The sequence below is a fragment of the Gasterosteus aculeatus genome, chromosome 2 (assembly GCF_964276395.1).
Source record: "Gasterosteus aculeatus chromosome 2, fGasAcu3.hap1.1, whole genome shotgun sequence".
Lineage (NCBI taxonomy): Eukaryota > Metazoa > Chordata > Actinopteri > Perciformes > Gasterosteidae > Gasterosteus > Gasterosteus aculeatus.
In genome coordinates this window covers 22,380,639-22,392,805 of record NC_135689.1, presented here as the reverse complement: position 1 = coordinate 22,392,805, position 12,167 = coordinate 22,380,639, and the positions used below count along the sequence as shown (strand labels likewise).

Genomic DNA, 12,167 nt, shown 5'->3' with positions numbered 1-12,167 from the left:
AATAAAAAAGCTTACAGCACCTGGGATTCCCAGGCGGTCTTCCATCCAAGTACTAACCAGGCCCTACTCTGCTTAGCTTCTGAGATCAGACGAGATCAGGCGGAGCCAGAGAGGTATGGCCGTAAGCAACTGTATGTCCTCTTCCTAATCTTTTAAAATGTGTCAAAGGTTTTGGAGTTTTGATAATGAAAAAGGAGTCACTTTCTAATGCCTTCTCGATTTCTTCCAGAGAGAGAAATGAAAAAGCTTACGGCACCTGGGATTCCCAGGCGGTCTTCCATCCAAGTACTAACCAGGCCCTTCGCTGCTTAGCTTCTGAGATCTGACGAGATCAGGCGGAGCCAGAGAGGTATGGCCGTAAGCAACTGTATGTCCTCTACCTAATCTTTTAAAATGTGTCAAAGGTTTTGTAGTTTTGACAATTAAATGGAGTCACTTTCTAAGGCCTTCTCTGTGTCTTTTACAGATCGAAATGAAAAAGCTTACAGCACCTGGGATTCCCAGGCGGTCTTCCATCCAAGTACTAACCAGGCCCTACTCTGCTTAGCTTCTGAGATCAGACGAGATCAGGCGAAGCCAGAGAGGTATGGCCGTAAGCAACTGTATGTCCTCTTCCTAATATTTTAAAATGTGTCAAAGGTTTTGGAGTTTAGATAATGAAAAAGGAGTCACTTTCTAATGCCTTCTCGATTTCTTCCAGAGAGAGAAATGAAAAAGCTTACAGCACCTGGGATTCCCAGGCGGTCTTCCATCCAAGTACTAACCAGGCCCTACTCTGCTTAGCTTCTGAGATCAGACGAGATCAGGCGGAGCCAGAGAGGTATGGCCGTAAGCAACTGTATGTCCTCTACCTAATCTTTTAAAATGTGTCAAAGGTTTTGGAGTTTTGACAATGAAATGGAGTCACTTTCTAAGTTCTTCTTTGTGTCTTTTACAGATCGAAATAAAAAAGCTTACAGCACCTGGGATTCCCAGGCGGTCTTCCATCCAAGTACTAACCAGGCCCTACTCTGCTTAGCTTCTGAGATCAGACGAGATCAGGCGAAGCCAGAGAGGTATGGCCGTAAGCAACTGTATGTCCTCTTCCTAATATTTTAAAATGTGTCAAAGGTTTTGGAGTTTAGATAATGAAAAAGGAGTCACTTTCTAATGCCTTCTCGATTTCTTCCAGAGAGAGAAATGAAAAAGCTTACGGCACCTGGGATTCCCAGGCGGTCTTCCATCCAAGTACTAACCAGGCCCTTTGCTGCTTAGCTTCTGAGATCTGACGAGATCAGGCGGAGCCAGAGAGGTATGGCCGTAAGCAACTGTATGTCCTCTACCTAATCTTTTAAAATGTGTCAAAGGTTTTGTAGTTTTGACAATTAAATGGAGTCACTTTCTAAGGCCTTCTCTGTGTCTTTTACAGATCGAAATGAAAAAGCTTACAGCACCTGGGATTCCCAGGCGGTCTTCCATCCAAGTACTAACCAGGCCCTACTCTGCTTAGCTTCTGAGATCAGACGAGATCAGGCGAAGCCAGAGAGGTATGGCCGTAAGCAACTGTATGTCCTCTTCCTAATATTTTAAAATGTGTCAAAGGTTTTGGAGTTTAGATAATGAAAAAGGAGTCACTTTCTAATGCCTTCTCGATTTCTTCCAGAGAGAGAAATGAAAAAGCTTACAGCACCTGGGATTCCCAGGCGGTCTTCCATCCAAGTACTAACCAGGCCCTACTCTGCTTAGCTTCTGAGATCTGACGAGATCAGGCGGAGCCAGAGAGGTATGGCCGTAAGCAACTGTATGTCCTCTTCCTAATCTTTTAAAATGTGTCAAAGGTTTTGTAGTTTTGACAATGAAATGGAGTCACTTTCTAAGGCCTTCTCTGTGTCTTTTACAGATCGAAATGAAAAAGCTTACAGCACCTGGGATTCCCAGGCGGTCTTCCATCCAAGTACTAACCAGGCCCTACTCTGCTTAGCTTCTGAGATCAGACGAGATCAGGCGGAGCCAGAGAGGTATGGCCGTAAGCAAATGTATGTCCTCTTCCTAATCTTTTAAAATGTGTCAAAGGTTTTGTAGTTTTGACAAAGAAATGGAGTCACTTTCTAAGGCCTTCTCTGTGTCTTTTACAGATCGAAATGAAAAAGCTTACAGCACCTGGGATTCCCAGGCGGTCTTCCATCCAAGTACTAACCAGGCCCTACTCTGCTTAGCTTCTGAGATCAGACGAGATCAGGCAGAGCCAGAGAGGTATGGCCGTAAGCAACTGTATGTCCTCTTCCTAATCTTTTAAAATGTGTCTAAGGTTTTGGAGTTTTGATAATGAAAAAGGAGTCACTTTCTAATGCCTTCTCGATTTCTTCCAGAGAGAGAAATGAAAAAGCTTACGGCACCTGGGATTCCCAGGCGGTCTTCCATCCAAGTACTAACCAGGCCCTACTCTGCTTAGCTTCTGAGATCAGACGAGATCAGGCGGAGCCAGAGAGGTATGGCCGTAAGCAACTGTATGTCCTCTACCTAATCTTTTAAAATGTGTCAAAGGTTTTGGAGTTTTGACAATGAAATGGAGTCACTTTCTAAGTTCTTCTTTGTGTCTTTTACAGATCGAAATAAAAAAGCTTACAGCACCTGGGATTCCCAGGCGGTCTTCCATCCAAGTACTAACCAGGCCCTACTCTGCTTAGCTTCTGAGATCAGACGAGATCAGGCGAAGCCAGAGAGGTATGGCCGTAAGCAACTGTATGTCCTCTTCCTAATATTTTAAAATGTGTCAAAGGTTTTGGAGTTTAGATAATGAAAAAGGAGTCACTTTCTAATGCCTTCTCGATTTCTTCCAGAGAGAGAAATGAAAAAGCTTACGGCACCTGGGATTCCCAGGCGGTCTTCCATCCAAGTACTAACCAGGCCCTACTCTGCTTAGCTTCGGAGATCAGACGAGATCAGGCGGAGCAAGAGAGGTATGGCCGTAAGCAACTGTATGTCCTCTTCCTAATCTTTTAAAATGTGTCAAAGGTTTTGTAGTTTTGACAATGAAATGGAGTCACTTTCTAAGGCCTTCTCTGTGTCTTTTACAGATCGAAATGAAAAAGCTTACAGCACCTGGGATTCCCAGGCGGTCTTCCATCCAAGTACTAACCAGGCCCTACTCTGCTTAGCTTCTGAGATCAGACGAGATCAGGCGGAGCCAGAGAGGTATGGCCGTAAGCAACTGTATGTCCTCTTCCTAATCTTTTAAAATGTGTCAAAGGTTTTGGAGTTTTGATAATGAAAAAGGAGTCACTTTCTAATGCCTTCTCGATTTCTTCCAGAGAGAGAAATGAAAAAGCTTACGGCACCTGGGATTCCCAGGCGGTCTTCCATCCAAGTACTAACCAGGCCCTACTCTGCTTAGCTTCTGAGATCTGACGAGATCAGGCGGAGCCAGAGAGGTATGGCCGTAAGCAACTGTATGTCCTCTTCCTAATCTTTTAAAATGTGTCAAAGGTTTTGTAGTTTTGACAATGAAATGGAGTCACTTTCTAAGGCCTTCTCTGTGTCTTTTACAGATCGAAATGAAAAAGCTTACAGCACCTGGGATTCCCAGGCGGTCTTCCATCCAAGTACTAACCAGGCCCTACTCTGCTTAGCTTCTGAGATCAGACGAGATCAGGCGGAGCCAGAGAGGTATGGCCGTAAGCAACTGTATGTCCTCTTCCTAATATTTTAAAATGTGTCAAAGGTTTTGGAGTTTTGATAATGAAAAAGGAGTCACTTTCTAATGCCTTCTCGATTTCTTCCAGAGAGAGAAATGAAAAAGCTTACGGCACCTGGGATTCCCAGGCGGTCTTCCATCCAAGTACTAACCAGGCCCTACTCTGCTTAGCTTCTGAGATCAGACGAGATCAGGCGGAGCCAGAGAGGTATGGCCGTAAGCAACTGTATGTCCTCTACCTAATCTTTTAAAATGTGTCAAAGGTTTTGGAGTTTTGACAATGAAATGGAGTCACTTTCTAAGTTCTTCTTTGTGTCTTTTACAGATCGAAATAAAAAAGCTTACAGCACCTGGGATTCCCAGGCGGTCTTCCATCCAAGTACTAACCAGGCCCTACTCTGCTTAGCTTCTGAGATCAGACGAGATCAGGCGAAGCCAGAGAGGTATGGCCGTAAGCAACTGTATGTCCTCTTCCTAATATTTTAAAATGTGTCAAAGGTTTTGGAGTTTAGATAATGAAAAAGGAGTCACTTTCTAATGCCTTCTCGATTTCTTCCAGAGAGAGAAATGAAAAAGCTTACGGCACCTGGGATTCCCAGGCGGTCTTCCATCCAAGTACTAACCAGGCCCTACTCTGCTTAGCTTCTGAGATCAGACGAGATCAGGCGGAGCAAGAGAGGTATGGCCGTAAGCAACTGTATGTCCTCTTCCTAATCTTTTAAAATGTGTCAAAGGTTTTGTAGTTTTGACAATGAAATGGAGTCACTTTCTAAGGCCTTCTCTGTGTCTTTTACAGATCGAAATGAAAAAGCTTACAGCACCTGGGATTCCCAGGCGGTCTTCCATCCAAGTACTAACCAGGCCCTACTCTGCTTAGCTTCTGAGATCAGACGAGATCAGGCGGAGCCAGAGAGGTATGGCCGTAAGCAACTGTATGTCCTCTTCCTAATCTTTTAAAATGTGTCAAAGGTTTTGGAGTTTTGATAATGAAAAAGGAGTCACTTTCTAATGCCTTCTCGATTTCTTCCAGAGAGAGAAATGAAAAAGCTTACGGCACCTGGGATTCCCAGGCGGTCTTCCATCCAAGTACTAACCAGGCCCTACTCTGCTTAGCTTCTGAGATCTGACGAGATCAGGCGGAGCCAGAGAGGTATGGCCGTAAGCAACTGTATGTCCTCTTCCTAATCTTTTAAAATGTGTCAAAGGTTTTGTAGTTTTGACAATGAAATGGAGTCACTTTCTAAGGCCTTCTCTGTGTCTTTTACAGATCGAAATGAAAAAGCTTACAGCACCTGGGATTCCCAGGCGGTCTTCCATCCAAGTACTAACCAGGCCCTACTCTGCTTAGCTTCTGAGATCAGACGAGATCAGGCGGAGCCAGAGAGGTATGGCCGTAAGCAACTGTATGTCCTCTTCCTAATCTTTTAAAATGTGTCAAAGGTTTTGTAGTTTTGACAAAGAAATGGAGTCACTTTCTAAGGCCTTCTCTGTGTCTTTTACAGATCGAAATGAAAAAGCTTACAGCACCTGGGATTCCCAGGCGGTCTTCCATCCAAGTACTAACCAGGCCCTACTCTGCTTAGCTTCTGAGATCAGACGAGATCAGGCAGAGCCAGAGAGGTATGGCCGTAAGCAACTGTATGTCCTCTTCCTAATCTTTTAAAATGTGTCTAAGGTTTTGGAGTTTTGATAATGAAAAAGGAGTCACTTTCTAATGCCTTCTCGATTTCTTCCAGAGAGAGAAATGAAAAAGCTTACGGCACCTGGGATTCCCAGGCGGTCTTCCATCCAAGTACTAACCAGGCCCTACTCTGCTTAGCTTCTGAGATCAGACGAGATCAGGCGGAGCCAGAGAGGTATGGCCGTAAGCAACTGTATGTCCTCTTCCTAATCTTTTAAAATGTGTCAAAGGTTTTGTAGTTTTGACAATGAAATGGAGTCACTTTCTAAGGCCTTCTCTGTGTCTTTTACAGATCGAAATGAAAAAGCTTACAGCACCTGGGATTCCCAGGCGGTCTTCCATCCAAGTACTAACCAGGCCCTACTCTGCTTAGCTTCTGAGATCAGACGAGATCAGGCGGAGCCAGAGAGGTATGGCCGTAAGCAACTGTATGTCCTCTTCCTAATCTTTTAAAATGTGTCAAAGGTTTTGGAGTTTTGATAATGAAAAAGGAGTCACTTTCTAATGCCTTCTCGATTTCTTCCAGAGAGAGAAATGAAAAAGCTTACGGCACCTGGGATTCCCAGGCGGTCTTCCATCCAAGTACTAACCAGGCCCTACTCTGCTTAGCTTCTGAGATCTGACGAGATCAGGCGGAGCCAGAGAGGTATGGCCGTAAGCAACCGTATGTCCTCTTCCTAATCTTTTAAAATGTGTCAAAGGTTTTGTAGTTTTGACAATGAAATGGAGTCACTTTCTAAGGCCTTCTCTGTGTCTTTTACAGATCGAAATGAAAAAGCTTACAGCACCTGGGATTCCCAGGCGGTCTTCCATCCAAGTACTAACCAGGCCCTACTCTGCTTAGCTTCTGAGATCAGACGAGATCAGGCGGAGCCAGAGAGGTATGGCCGTAAGCAACTGTATGTCCTCTACCTAATCTTTTAAAATGTGTCAAAGGTTTTGGAGTTTTGATAATGAAAAAGGAGTCACTTTCTAAGGCCTTCTCTGTGTCTTTTACAGATCGAAATGAAAAAGCTTACAGCACCTGGGATTCGCAGGCGGTCTTCCATCCAAGTACTAACCAGGCCCTACTCTGCTTAGCTTCTGAGATCTGACGAGATCAGGCGGAGCCAGAGAGGTATGGCCGTAAGCAACTGTATGTCCTCTTCCTAATCTTTTAAAATGTGTCAAAGGTTTTGGAGTTTTGATAATGAAAAAGGAGTCACTTTCTAATGCCTTCTCGATTTCTTCCAGAGAGAGAAATGAAAAAGCTTACGGCACCTGGGATTCCCAGGCGGTCTTCCATCCAAGTACTAACCAGGCCCTACTCTGCTTAGCTTCTGAGATCTGACGAGATCAGGCGGAGCCAGAGAGGTATGGCCGTAAGCAACCGTATGTCCTCTTCCTAATCTTTTAAAATGTGTCAAAGGTTTTGTAGTTTTGACAATGAAATGGAGTCACTTTCTAAGGCCTTCTCTGTGTCTTTTACAGATCGAAATGAAAAAGCTTACAGCACCTGGGATTCCCAGGCGGTCTTCCATCCAAGTACTGACCAGGCCCTACTCTGCTTAGCTTCTGAGATCAGACGAGATCAGGCGGAGCCAGAGAGGTATGGCCGTAAGCAACTGTATGTCCTCTACCTAATCTTTTAAAATGTGTCAAAGGTTTTGGAGTTTTGATAATGAAAAAGGAGTCACTTTCTAAGGCCTTCTCTGTGTCTTTTACAGATCGAAATGAAAAAGCTTACAGCACCTGGGATTCGCAGGCGGTCTTCCATCCAAGTACTAACCAGGCCCTACTCTGCTTAGCTTCTGAGATCAGACGAGATCAGGCCGAGCCAGAGAGGTATGGCCGTAAGCAACTGTATGTCCTCTTCCTAATCTTTTAAAATGTGTCAAAGGTTTTGGAGTTTTGATAATGAAAAAGGAGTCACTTTCTAATGCCTTCTCGATTTCTTCCAGAGAGAGAAATGAAAAAGCTTACGGCACCTGGGATTCCCAGGCGGTCTTCCATCCAAGTACTAACCAGGCCCTACTCTGCTTAGCTTCTGAGATCTGACGAGATCAGGCGGAGCCAGAGAGGTATGGCCGTAAGCAACTGTATGTCCTCTTCCTAATATTTTAAAATGTGTCAAAGGTTTTGGAGTTTAGATAATGAAAAAGGAGTCACTTTCTAATGCCTTCTCGATTTCTTCCAGAGAGAGAAATGAAAAAGCTTACGGCACCTGGGATTCCCAGGCGGTCTTCCATCCAAGTACTAACCAGGCCCTACTCTGCTTAGCTTCTGAGATCTGACGAGATCAGGCGGAGCCAGAGAGGTATGGCCGTAAGCAACTGTATGTCCTCTTCCTAATCTTTTAAAATGTGTCAAAGGTTTTGTAGTTTTGACAATGAAATGGAGTCACTTTCTAAGGCCTTCTCTGTGTCTTTTACAGATCGAAATGAAAAAGCTTACAGCACCTGGGATTCCCAGGCTGTCTTCCATCCAAGTACTAACCAGGCCCTACTCTGCTTAGCTTCTGAGATCAGACGAGATCAGGCGGAGCCAGAGAGGTATGGCCGTAAGCAACTGTATGTCCTCTACCTAATCTTTTAAAATGTGTCAAAGGTTTTGGAGTTTTGATAATGAAAAAGGAGTCACTTTCTAAGGCCTTCTCTGTGTCTTTTACAGATCGAAATGAAAAAGCTTACAGCACCTGGGATTCGCAGGCGGTCTTTCATCCAAGTACTAACCAGGCCCTACTCTGCTTAGCTTCTGAGATCAGACGAGATCAGGCGGAGCCAGAGAGGTATGGCCGTAAGCAACTGTATGTCCTCTTCCTAATCTTTTAAAATGTGTCAAAGGTTTTGGAGTTTAGATAATGAAAAAGGAGTCACTTTCTAATGCCTTCTCGATTTCTTCCAGAGAGAGAAATGAAAAAGCTTACGGCACCTGGGATTCCCAGGCGGTCTTCCATTCAAGTACTAACCAGGCCCTACTCTGCTTAGCTTCTGAGATCAGACGAGATCAGGCGGAGCCAGAGAGGTATGGCCGTAAGCAACTGTATGTCCTCTTCCTAATCTTTTAAAATGTGTCAAAGGTTTTGGAGTTTTGATAATGAAAAAGGAGTCACTTTCTAAGGCCTTCTCGATTTCTTCCAGAGAGAGAAATGAAAAAGCTTACGGCACCTGGGATTCCCAGGCGGTCTTCCATCCAAGTACTAACCAGGCCCTACTCTGCTTAGCTTCTGAGATCAGACGAGATCAGGCGGAGCCAGAGAGGTATGGCCGTAAGCAACTGTATGTCCTCTACCTAATCTTTTAAAATGTGTCAAAGGTTTTGGAGTTTTGACAATGAAATGGAGTCACTTTCTAAGTTCTTCTCTGTGTCTTTTACAGATCGAAATAAAAAAGCTTACAGCACCTGGGATTCCCAGGCGGTCTTCCATCCAAGTACTAACCAGGCCCTACTCTGCTTAGCTTCTGAGATCAGACGAGATCAGGCGGAGCCAGAGAGGTATGGCCGTAAGCAACTGTATGTCCTCTTCCTAATCTTTTAAAATGTGTCAAAGGTTTTGGAGTTTTGATAATGAAAAAGGAGTCACTTTCTAAGGCCTTCTCGATTTCTTCCAGAGAGAGAAATGAAAAAGCTTACGGCACCTGGGATTCCCAGGCGGTCTTCCATCCAAGTACTAACCAGGCCCTACTCTGCTTAGCTTCTGAGATCAGACGAGATCAGGCGGAGCCAGAGAGGTATGGCCGTAAGCAACTGTATGTCCTCTACCTAATCTTTTAAAATGTGTCAAAGGTTTTGGAGTTTTGACAATGAAATGGAGTCACTTTCTAAGTTCTTCTCTGTGTCTTTTACAGATCGAAATAAAAAAGCTTACAGCACCTGGGATTCCCAGGCGGTCTTCCATCCAAGTACTAACCAGGCCCTACTCTGCTTAGCTTCTGAGATCTGACGAGATCAGGCGGAGCCAGAGAGGTATGGCCGTAAGCAACCGTATGTCCTCTACCTAATCTTTTAAAATGTGTCAAAGGTTTTGGAGTTTTGACAATGAAATGGAGTCACTTTCTAAGTTCTTCTCTGTGTCTTTTACAGATCGAAATAAAAAAGCTTACAGCACCTGGGATTCCCAGGCGGTCTTCCATCCAAGTACTAACCAGGCCCTACTCTGCTTAGCTTCTGAGATCAGACGAGATCAGGCGGAGCCAGAGAGGTATGGCCGTAAGCAACTGTATGTCCTCTTCCTAATCTTTTAAAATGTGTCAAAGGTTTTGGAGTTTTGATAATGAAAAAGGAGTCACTTTCTAATGCCTTCTCGATTTCTTCCAGAGAGAGAAATGAAAAAGCTTACGGCACCTGGGATTCCCAGGCGGTCTTCCATCCAAGTACTAACCAGGCCCTTCGCTGCTTAGCTTCTGAGATCTGACGAGATCAGGCGGAGCCAGAGAGGTATGGCCGTAAGCAACTGTATGTCCTCTACCTAATCTTTTAAAATGTGTCAAAGGTTTTGTAGTTTTGACAATTAAATGGAGTCACTTTCTAAGGCCTTCTCTGTGTCTTTTACAGATCGAAATGAAAAAGCTTACAGCACCTGGGATTCCCAGGCGGTCTTCCATCCAAGTACTAACCAGGCCCTACTCTGCTTAGCTTCTGAGATCAGACGAGATCAGGCGAAGCCAGAGAGGTATGGCCGTAAGCAACTGTATGTCCTCTTCCTAATATTTTAAAATGTGTCAAAGGTTTTGGAGTTTAGATAATGAAAAAGGAGTCACTTTCTAATGCCTTCTCGATTTCTTCCAGAGAGAGAAATGAAAAAGCTTACAGCACCTGGGATTCCCAGGCGGTCTTCCATCCAAGTACTAACCAGGCCCTACTCTGCTTAGCTTCTGAGATCAGACGAGATCAGGCGGAGCCAGAGAGGTATGGCCGTAAGCAACTGTATGTCCTCTACCTAATCTTTTAAAATGTGTCAAAGGTTTTGGAGTTTTGACAATGAAATGGAGTCACTTTCTAAGTTCTTCTTTGTGTCTTTTACAGATCGAAATAAAAAAGCTTACAGCACCTGGGATTCCCAGGCGGTCTTCCATCCAAGTACTAACCAGGCCCTACTCTGCTTAGCTTCTGAGATCAGACGAGATCAGGCGAAGCCAGAGAGGTATGGCCGTAAGCAACTGTATGTCCTCTTCCTAATATTTTAAAATGTGTCAAAGGTTTTGGAGTTTAGATAATGAAAAAGGAGTCACTTTCTAATGCCTTCTCGATTTCTTCCAGAGAGAGAAATGAAAAAGCTTACGGCACCTGGGATTCCCAGGCGGTCTTCCATCCAAGTACTAACCAGGCCCTTTGCTGCTTAGCTTCTGAGATCTGACGAGATCAGGCGGAGCCAGAGAGGTATGGCCGTAAGCAACTGTATGTCCTCTACCTAATCTTTTAAAATGTGTCAAAGGTTTTGTAGTTTTGACAATTAAATGGAGTCACTTTCTAAGGCCTTCTCTGTGTCTTTTACAGATCGAAATGAAAAAGCTTACAGCACCTGGGATTCCCAGGCGGTCTTCCATCCAAGTACTAACCAGGCCCTACTCTGCTTAGCTTCTGAGATCAGACGAGATCAGGCGAAGCCAGAGAGGTATGGCCGTAAGCAACTGTATGTCCTCTTCCTAATATTTTAAAATGTGTCAAAGGTTTTGGAGTTTAGATAATGAAAAAGGAGTCACTTTCTAATGCCTTCTCGATTTCTTCCAGAGAGAGAAATGAAAAAGCTTACAGCACCTGGGATTCCCAGGCGGTCTTCCATCCAAGTACTAACCAGGCCCTACTCTGCTTAGCTTCTGAGATCTGACGAGATCAGGCGGAGCCAGAGAGGTATGGCCGTAAGCAACTGTATGTCCTCTTCCTAATCTTTTAAAATGTGTCAAAGGTTTTGTAGTTTTGACAATGAAATGGAGTCACTTTCTAAGGCCTTCTCTGTGTCTTTTACAGATCGAAATGAAAAAGCTTACAGCACCTGGGATTCCCAGGCGGTCTTCCATCCAAGTACTAACCAGGCCCTACTCTGCTTAGCTTCTGAGATCAGACGAGATCAGGCGGAGCCAGAGAGGTATGGCCGTAAGCAAATGTATGTCCTCTTCCTAATCTTTTAAAATGTGTCAAAGGTTTTGTAGTTTTGACAAAGAAATGGAGTCACTTTCTAAGGCCTTCTCTGTGTCTTTTACAGATCGAAATGAAAAAGCTTACAGCACCTGGGATTCCCAGGCGGTCTTCCATCCAAGTACTAACCAGGCCCTACTCTGCTTAGCTTCTGAGATCAGACGAGATCAGGCAGAGCCAGAGAGGTATGGCCGTAAGCAACTGTATGTCCTCTTCCTAATCTTTTAAAATGTGTCTAAGGTTTTGGAGTTTTGATAATGAAAAAGGAGTCACTTTCTAATGCCTTCTCGATTTCTTCCAGAGAGAGAAATGAAAAAGCTTACGGCACCTGGGATTCCCAGGCGGTCTTCCATCCAAGTACTAACCAGGCCCTACTCTGCTTAGCTTCTGAGATCAGACGAGATCAGGCGGAGCCAGAGAGGTATGGCCGTAAGCAACTGTATGTCCTCTACCTAATCTTTTAAAATGTGTCAAAGGTTTTGGAGTTTTGACAATGAAATGGAGTCACTTTCTAAGTTCTTCTTTGTGTCTTTTACAGATCGAAATAAAAAAGCTTACAGCACCTGGGATTCCCAGGCGGTCTTCCATCCAAGTACTAACCAGGCCCTACTCTGCTTAGCTTCTGAGATCAGACGAGATCAGGCGAAGCCAGAGAGGTATGGCCGTAAGCAACTGTATGTCCTCTTCCTAATATTTTAA

General features: G+C 44.4%; 52 non-coding genes across 52 annotated transcripts; all 52 read right to left on the bottom strand.

The window, feature by feature from the left end:
* Positions 1-8: 8 nt before the first annotated feature.
* On the bottom strand, positions 9-127 carry LOC144396203 (5S ribosomal RNA). Its single transcript, XR_013458349.1, has one exon. It is a non-coding gene; the product is annotated as a 5S ribosomal RNA (ribosomal RNA).
* Positions 128-244: 117 nt separating this feature from the next.
* Positions 245-363, bottom strand: LOC144398771 (5S ribosomal RNA). Its single transcript, XR_013460918.1, has one exon. It is a non-coding gene; the product is annotated as a 5S ribosomal RNA (ribosomal RNA).
* Positions 364-479: 116 nt separating this feature from the next.
* On the bottom strand, positions 480-598 carry LOC144392085 (5S ribosomal RNA). The gene has a single exon (XR_013455478.1). It is a non-coding gene; the product is annotated as a 5S ribosomal RNA (ribosomal RNA).
* A 117-nt stretch (positions 599-715) lies between these two features.
* Positions 716-834, bottom strand: LOC144396202 (5S ribosomal RNA). Its single transcript, XR_013458348.1, has one exon. It is a non-coding gene; the product is annotated as a 5S ribosomal RNA (ribosomal RNA).
* Positions 835-950: 116 nt separating this feature from the next.
* LOC144392074 (5S ribosomal RNA) lies at positions 951-1,069 on the bottom strand. Its single transcript, XR_013455467.1, has one exon. It is a non-coding gene; the product is annotated as a 5S ribosomal RNA (ribosomal RNA).
* Positions 1,070-1,186: 117 nt separating this feature from the next.
* Positions 1,187-1,305, bottom strand: LOC144399736 (5S ribosomal RNA). The gene has a single exon (XR_013461882.1). It is a non-coding gene; the product is annotated as a 5S ribosomal RNA (ribosomal RNA).
* Positions 1,306-1,421: 116 nt separating this feature from the next.
* LOC144392063 (5S ribosomal RNA) lies at positions 1,422-1,540 on the bottom strand. Its single transcript, XR_013455456.1, has one exon. It is a non-coding gene; the product is annotated as a 5S ribosomal RNA (ribosomal RNA).
* A 117-nt stretch (positions 1,541-1,657) lies between these two features.
* On the bottom strand, positions 1,658-1,776 carry LOC144389786 (5S ribosomal RNA). Its single transcript, XR_013453934.1, has one exon. It is a non-coding gene; the product is annotated as a 5S ribosomal RNA (ribosomal RNA).
* A 116-nt stretch (positions 1,777-1,892) lies between these two features.
* LOC144396201 (5S ribosomal RNA) lies at positions 1,893-2,011 on the bottom strand. Its single transcript, XR_013458347.1, has one exon. It is a non-coding gene; the product is annotated as a 5S ribosomal RNA (ribosomal RNA).
* A 116-nt stretch (positions 2,012-2,127) lies between these two features.
* On the bottom strand, positions 2,128-2,246 carry LOC144397991 (5S ribosomal RNA). The gene has a single exon (XR_013460138.1). It is a non-coding gene; the product is annotated as a 5S ribosomal RNA (ribosomal RNA).
* Positions 2,247-2,363: 117 nt separating this feature from the next.
* Positions 2,364-2,482, bottom strand: LOC144401644 (5S ribosomal RNA). The gene has a single exon (XR_013463579.1). It is a non-coding gene; the product is annotated as a 5S ribosomal RNA (ribosomal RNA).
* Positions 2,483-2,598: 116 nt separating this feature from the next.
* On the bottom strand, positions 2,599-2,717 carry LOC144392052 (5S ribosomal RNA). Its single transcript, XR_013455445.1, has one exon. It is a non-coding gene; the product is annotated as a 5S ribosomal RNA (ribosomal RNA).
* A 117-nt stretch (positions 2,718-2,834) lies between these two features.
* Positions 2,835-2,953, bottom strand: LOC144399287 (5S ribosomal RNA). The gene has a single exon (XR_013461432.1). It is a non-coding gene; the product is annotated as a 5S ribosomal RNA (ribosomal RNA).
* A 116-nt stretch (positions 2,954-3,069) lies between these two features.
* LOC144396200 (5S ribosomal RNA) lies at positions 3,070-3,188 on the bottom strand. The gene has a single exon (XR_013458346.1). It is a non-coding gene; the product is annotated as a 5S ribosomal RNA (ribosomal RNA).
* Positions 3,189-3,305: 117 nt separating this feature from the next.
* Positions 3,306-3,424, bottom strand: LOC144396220 (5S ribosomal RNA). The gene has a single exon (XR_013458366.1). It is a non-coding gene; the product is annotated as a 5S ribosomal RNA (ribosomal RNA).
* A 116-nt stretch (positions 3,425-3,540) lies between these two features.
* LOC144396199 (5S ribosomal RNA) lies at positions 3,541-3,659 on the bottom strand. Its single transcript, XR_013458345.1, has one exon. It is a non-coding gene; the product is annotated as a 5S ribosomal RNA (ribosomal RNA).
* Positions 3,660-3,776: 117 nt separating this feature from the next.
* LOC144401643 (5S ribosomal RNA) lies at positions 3,777-3,895 on the bottom strand. The gene has a single exon (XR_013463578.1). It is a non-coding gene; the product is annotated as a 5S ribosomal RNA (ribosomal RNA).
* Positions 3,896-4,011: 116 nt separating this feature from the next.
* LOC144392030 (5S ribosomal RNA) lies at positions 4,012-4,130 on the bottom strand. Its single transcript, XR_013455423.1, has one exon. It is a non-coding gene; the product is annotated as a 5S ribosomal RNA (ribosomal RNA).
* Positions 4,131-4,247: 117 nt separating this feature from the next.
* Positions 4,248-4,366, bottom strand: LOC144397223 (5S ribosomal RNA). Its single transcript, XR_013459368.1, has one exon. It is a non-coding gene; the product is annotated as a 5S ribosomal RNA (ribosomal RNA).
* A 116-nt stretch (positions 4,367-4,482) lies between these two features.
* LOC144396197 (5S ribosomal RNA) lies at positions 4,483-4,601 on the bottom strand. The gene has a single exon (XR_013458343.1). It is a non-coding gene; the product is annotated as a 5S ribosomal RNA (ribosomal RNA).
* Positions 4,602-4,718: 117 nt separating this feature from the next.
* On the bottom strand, positions 4,719-4,837 carry LOC144396209 (5S ribosomal RNA). Its single transcript, XR_013458355.1, has one exon. It is a non-coding gene; the product is annotated as a 5S ribosomal RNA (ribosomal RNA).
* A 116-nt stretch (positions 4,838-4,953) lies between these two features.
* On the bottom strand, positions 4,954-5,072 carry LOC144396196 (5S ribosomal RNA). The gene has a single exon (XR_013458342.1). It is a non-coding gene; the product is annotated as a 5S ribosomal RNA (ribosomal RNA).
* A 116-nt stretch (positions 5,073-5,188) lies between these two features.
* Positions 5,189-5,307, bottom strand: LOC144397990 (5S ribosomal RNA). The gene has a single exon (XR_013460137.1). It is a non-coding gene; the product is annotated as a 5S ribosomal RNA (ribosomal RNA).
* Positions 5,308-5,424: 117 nt separating this feature from the next.
* LOC144401642 (5S ribosomal RNA) lies at positions 5,425-5,543 on the bottom strand. Its single transcript, XR_013463577.1, has one exon. It is a non-coding gene; the product is annotated as a 5S ribosomal RNA (ribosomal RNA).
* Positions 5,544-5,659: 116 nt separating this feature from the next.
* LOC144396195 (5S ribosomal RNA) lies at positions 5,660-5,778 on the bottom strand. Its single transcript, XR_013458341.1, has one exon. It is a non-coding gene; the product is annotated as a 5S ribosomal RNA (ribosomal RNA).
* Positions 5,779-5,895: 117 nt separating this feature from the next.
* LOC144396198 (5S ribosomal RNA) lies at positions 5,896-6,014 on the bottom strand. Its single transcript, XR_013458344.1, has one exon. It is a non-coding gene; the product is annotated as a 5S ribosomal RNA (ribosomal RNA).
* A 116-nt stretch (positions 6,015-6,130) lies between these two features.
* Positions 6,131-6,249, bottom strand: LOC144396194 (5S ribosomal RNA). The gene has a single exon (XR_013458340.1). It is a non-coding gene; the product is annotated as a 5S ribosomal RNA (ribosomal RNA).
* A 117-nt stretch (positions 6,250-6,366) lies between these two features.
* On the bottom strand, positions 6,367-6,485 carry LOC144398098 (5S ribosomal RNA). The gene has a single exon (XR_013460245.1). It is a non-coding gene; the product is annotated as a 5S ribosomal RNA (ribosomal RNA).
* A 117-nt stretch (positions 6,486-6,602) lies between these two features.
* On the bottom strand, positions 6,603-6,721 carry LOC144396187 (5S ribosomal RNA). Its single transcript, XR_013458333.1, has one exon. It is a non-coding gene; the product is annotated as a 5S ribosomal RNA (ribosomal RNA).
* A 116-nt stretch (positions 6,722-6,837) lies between these two features.
* Positions 6,838-6,956, bottom strand: LOC144397779 (5S ribosomal RNA). The gene has a single exon (XR_013459926.1). It is a non-coding gene; the product is annotated as a 5S ribosomal RNA (ribosomal RNA).
* Positions 6,957-7,073: 117 nt separating this feature from the next.
* Positions 7,074-7,192, bottom strand: LOC144399695 (5S ribosomal RNA). Its single transcript, XR_013461841.1, has one exon. It is a non-coding gene; the product is annotated as a 5S ribosomal RNA (ribosomal RNA).
* Positions 7,193-7,309: 117 nt separating this feature from the next.
* Positions 7,310-7,428, bottom strand: LOC144396176 (5S ribosomal RNA). Its single transcript, XR_013458322.1, has one exon. It is a non-coding gene; the product is annotated as a 5S ribosomal RNA (ribosomal RNA).
* A 117-nt stretch (positions 7,429-7,545) lies between these two features.
* On the bottom strand, positions 7,546-7,664 carry LOC144396165 (5S ribosomal RNA). Its single transcript, XR_013458311.1, has one exon. It is a non-coding gene; the product is annotated as a 5S ribosomal RNA (ribosomal RNA).
* A 116-nt stretch (positions 7,665-7,780) lies between these two features.
* On the bottom strand, positions 7,781-7,899 carry LOC144399482 (5S ribosomal RNA). The gene has a single exon (XR_013461628.1). It is a non-coding gene; the product is annotated as a 5S ribosomal RNA (ribosomal RNA).
* A 117-nt stretch (positions 7,900-8,016) lies between these two features.
* LOC144399594 (5S ribosomal RNA) lies at positions 8,017-8,135 on the bottom strand. Its single transcript, XR_013461740.1, has one exon. It is a non-coding gene; the product is annotated as a 5S ribosomal RNA (ribosomal RNA).
* A 117-nt stretch (positions 8,136-8,252) lies between these two features.
* On the bottom strand, positions 8,253-8,371 carry LOC144397060 (5S ribosomal RNA). The gene has a single exon (XR_013459205.1). It is a non-coding gene; the product is annotated as a 5S ribosomal RNA (ribosomal RNA).
* Positions 8,372-8,488: 117 nt separating this feature from the next.
* LOC144401641 (5S ribosomal RNA) lies at positions 8,489-8,607 on the bottom strand. Its single transcript, XR_013463576.1, has one exon. It is a non-coding gene; the product is annotated as a 5S ribosomal RNA (ribosomal RNA).
* Positions 8,608-8,723: 116 nt separating this feature from the next.
* On the bottom strand, positions 8,724-8,842 carry LOC144396193 (5S ribosomal RNA). The gene has a single exon (XR_013458339.1). It is a non-coding gene; the product is annotated as a 5S ribosomal RNA (ribosomal RNA).
* Positions 8,843-8,959: 117 nt separating this feature from the next.
* Positions 8,960-9,078, bottom strand: LOC144401640 (5S ribosomal RNA). The gene has a single exon (XR_013463575.1). It is a non-coding gene; the product is annotated as a 5S ribosomal RNA (ribosomal RNA).
* A 116-nt stretch (positions 9,079-9,194) lies between these two features.
* LOC144389784 (5S ribosomal RNA) lies at positions 9,195-9,313 on the bottom strand. Its single transcript, XR_013453933.1, has one exon. It is a non-coding gene; the product is annotated as a 5S ribosomal RNA (ribosomal RNA).
* A 116-nt stretch (positions 9,314-9,429) lies between these two features.
* Positions 9,430-9,548, bottom strand: LOC144396192 (5S ribosomal RNA). The gene has a single exon (XR_013458338.1). It is a non-coding gene; the product is annotated as a 5S ribosomal RNA (ribosomal RNA).
* A 117-nt stretch (positions 9,549-9,665) lies between these two features.
* LOC144398770 (5S ribosomal RNA) lies at positions 9,666-9,784 on the bottom strand. The gene has a single exon (XR_013460917.1). It is a non-coding gene; the product is annotated as a 5S ribosomal RNA (ribosomal RNA).
* Positions 9,785-9,900: 116 nt separating this feature from the next.
* Positions 9,901-10,019, bottom strand: LOC144392019 (5S ribosomal RNA). The gene has a single exon (XR_013455412.1). It is a non-coding gene; the product is annotated as a 5S ribosomal RNA (ribosomal RNA).
* A 117-nt stretch (positions 10,020-10,136) lies between these two features.
* On the bottom strand, positions 10,137-10,255 carry LOC144396191 (5S ribosomal RNA). Its single transcript, XR_013458337.1, has one exon. It is a non-coding gene; the product is annotated as a 5S ribosomal RNA (ribosomal RNA).
* A 116-nt stretch (positions 10,256-10,371) lies between these two features.
* LOC144392008 (5S ribosomal RNA) lies at positions 10,372-10,490 on the bottom strand. Its single transcript, XR_013455401.1, has one exon. It is a non-coding gene; the product is annotated as a 5S ribosomal RNA (ribosomal RNA).
* Positions 10,491-10,607: 117 nt separating this feature from the next.
* Positions 10,608-10,726, bottom strand: LOC144399735 (5S ribosomal RNA). Its single transcript, XR_013461881.1, has one exon. It is a non-coding gene; the product is annotated as a 5S ribosomal RNA (ribosomal RNA).
* Positions 10,727-10,842: 116 nt separating this feature from the next.
* On the bottom strand, positions 10,843-10,961 carry LOC144391997 (5S ribosomal RNA). The gene has a single exon (XR_013455390.1). It is a non-coding gene; the product is annotated as a 5S ribosomal RNA (ribosomal RNA).
* Positions 10,962-11,078: 117 nt separating this feature from the next.
* Positions 11,079-11,197, bottom strand: LOC144389783 (5S ribosomal RNA). The gene has a single exon (XR_013453932.1). It is a non-coding gene; the product is annotated as a 5S ribosomal RNA (ribosomal RNA).
* Positions 11,198-11,313: 116 nt separating this feature from the next.
* On the bottom strand, positions 11,314-11,432 carry LOC144396190 (5S ribosomal RNA). The gene has a single exon (XR_013458336.1). It is a non-coding gene; the product is annotated as a 5S ribosomal RNA (ribosomal RNA).
* A 116-nt stretch (positions 11,433-11,548) lies between these two features.
* Positions 11,549-11,667, bottom strand: LOC144397988 (5S ribosomal RNA). The gene has a single exon (XR_013460135.1). It is a non-coding gene; the product is annotated as a 5S ribosomal RNA (ribosomal RNA).
* Positions 11,668-11,784: 117 nt separating this feature from the next.
* On the bottom strand, positions 11,785-11,903 carry LOC144401639 (5S ribosomal RNA). Its single transcript, XR_013463574.1, has one exon. It is a non-coding gene; the product is annotated as a 5S ribosomal RNA (ribosomal RNA).
* Positions 11,904-12,019: 116 nt separating this feature from the next.
* Positions 12,020-12,138, bottom strand: LOC144391986 (5S ribosomal RNA). Its single transcript, XR_013455379.1, has one exon. It is a non-coding gene; the product is annotated as a 5S ribosomal RNA (ribosomal RNA).
* Between the last annotated feature and the right edge of the window lie 29 nt (positions 12,139-12,167).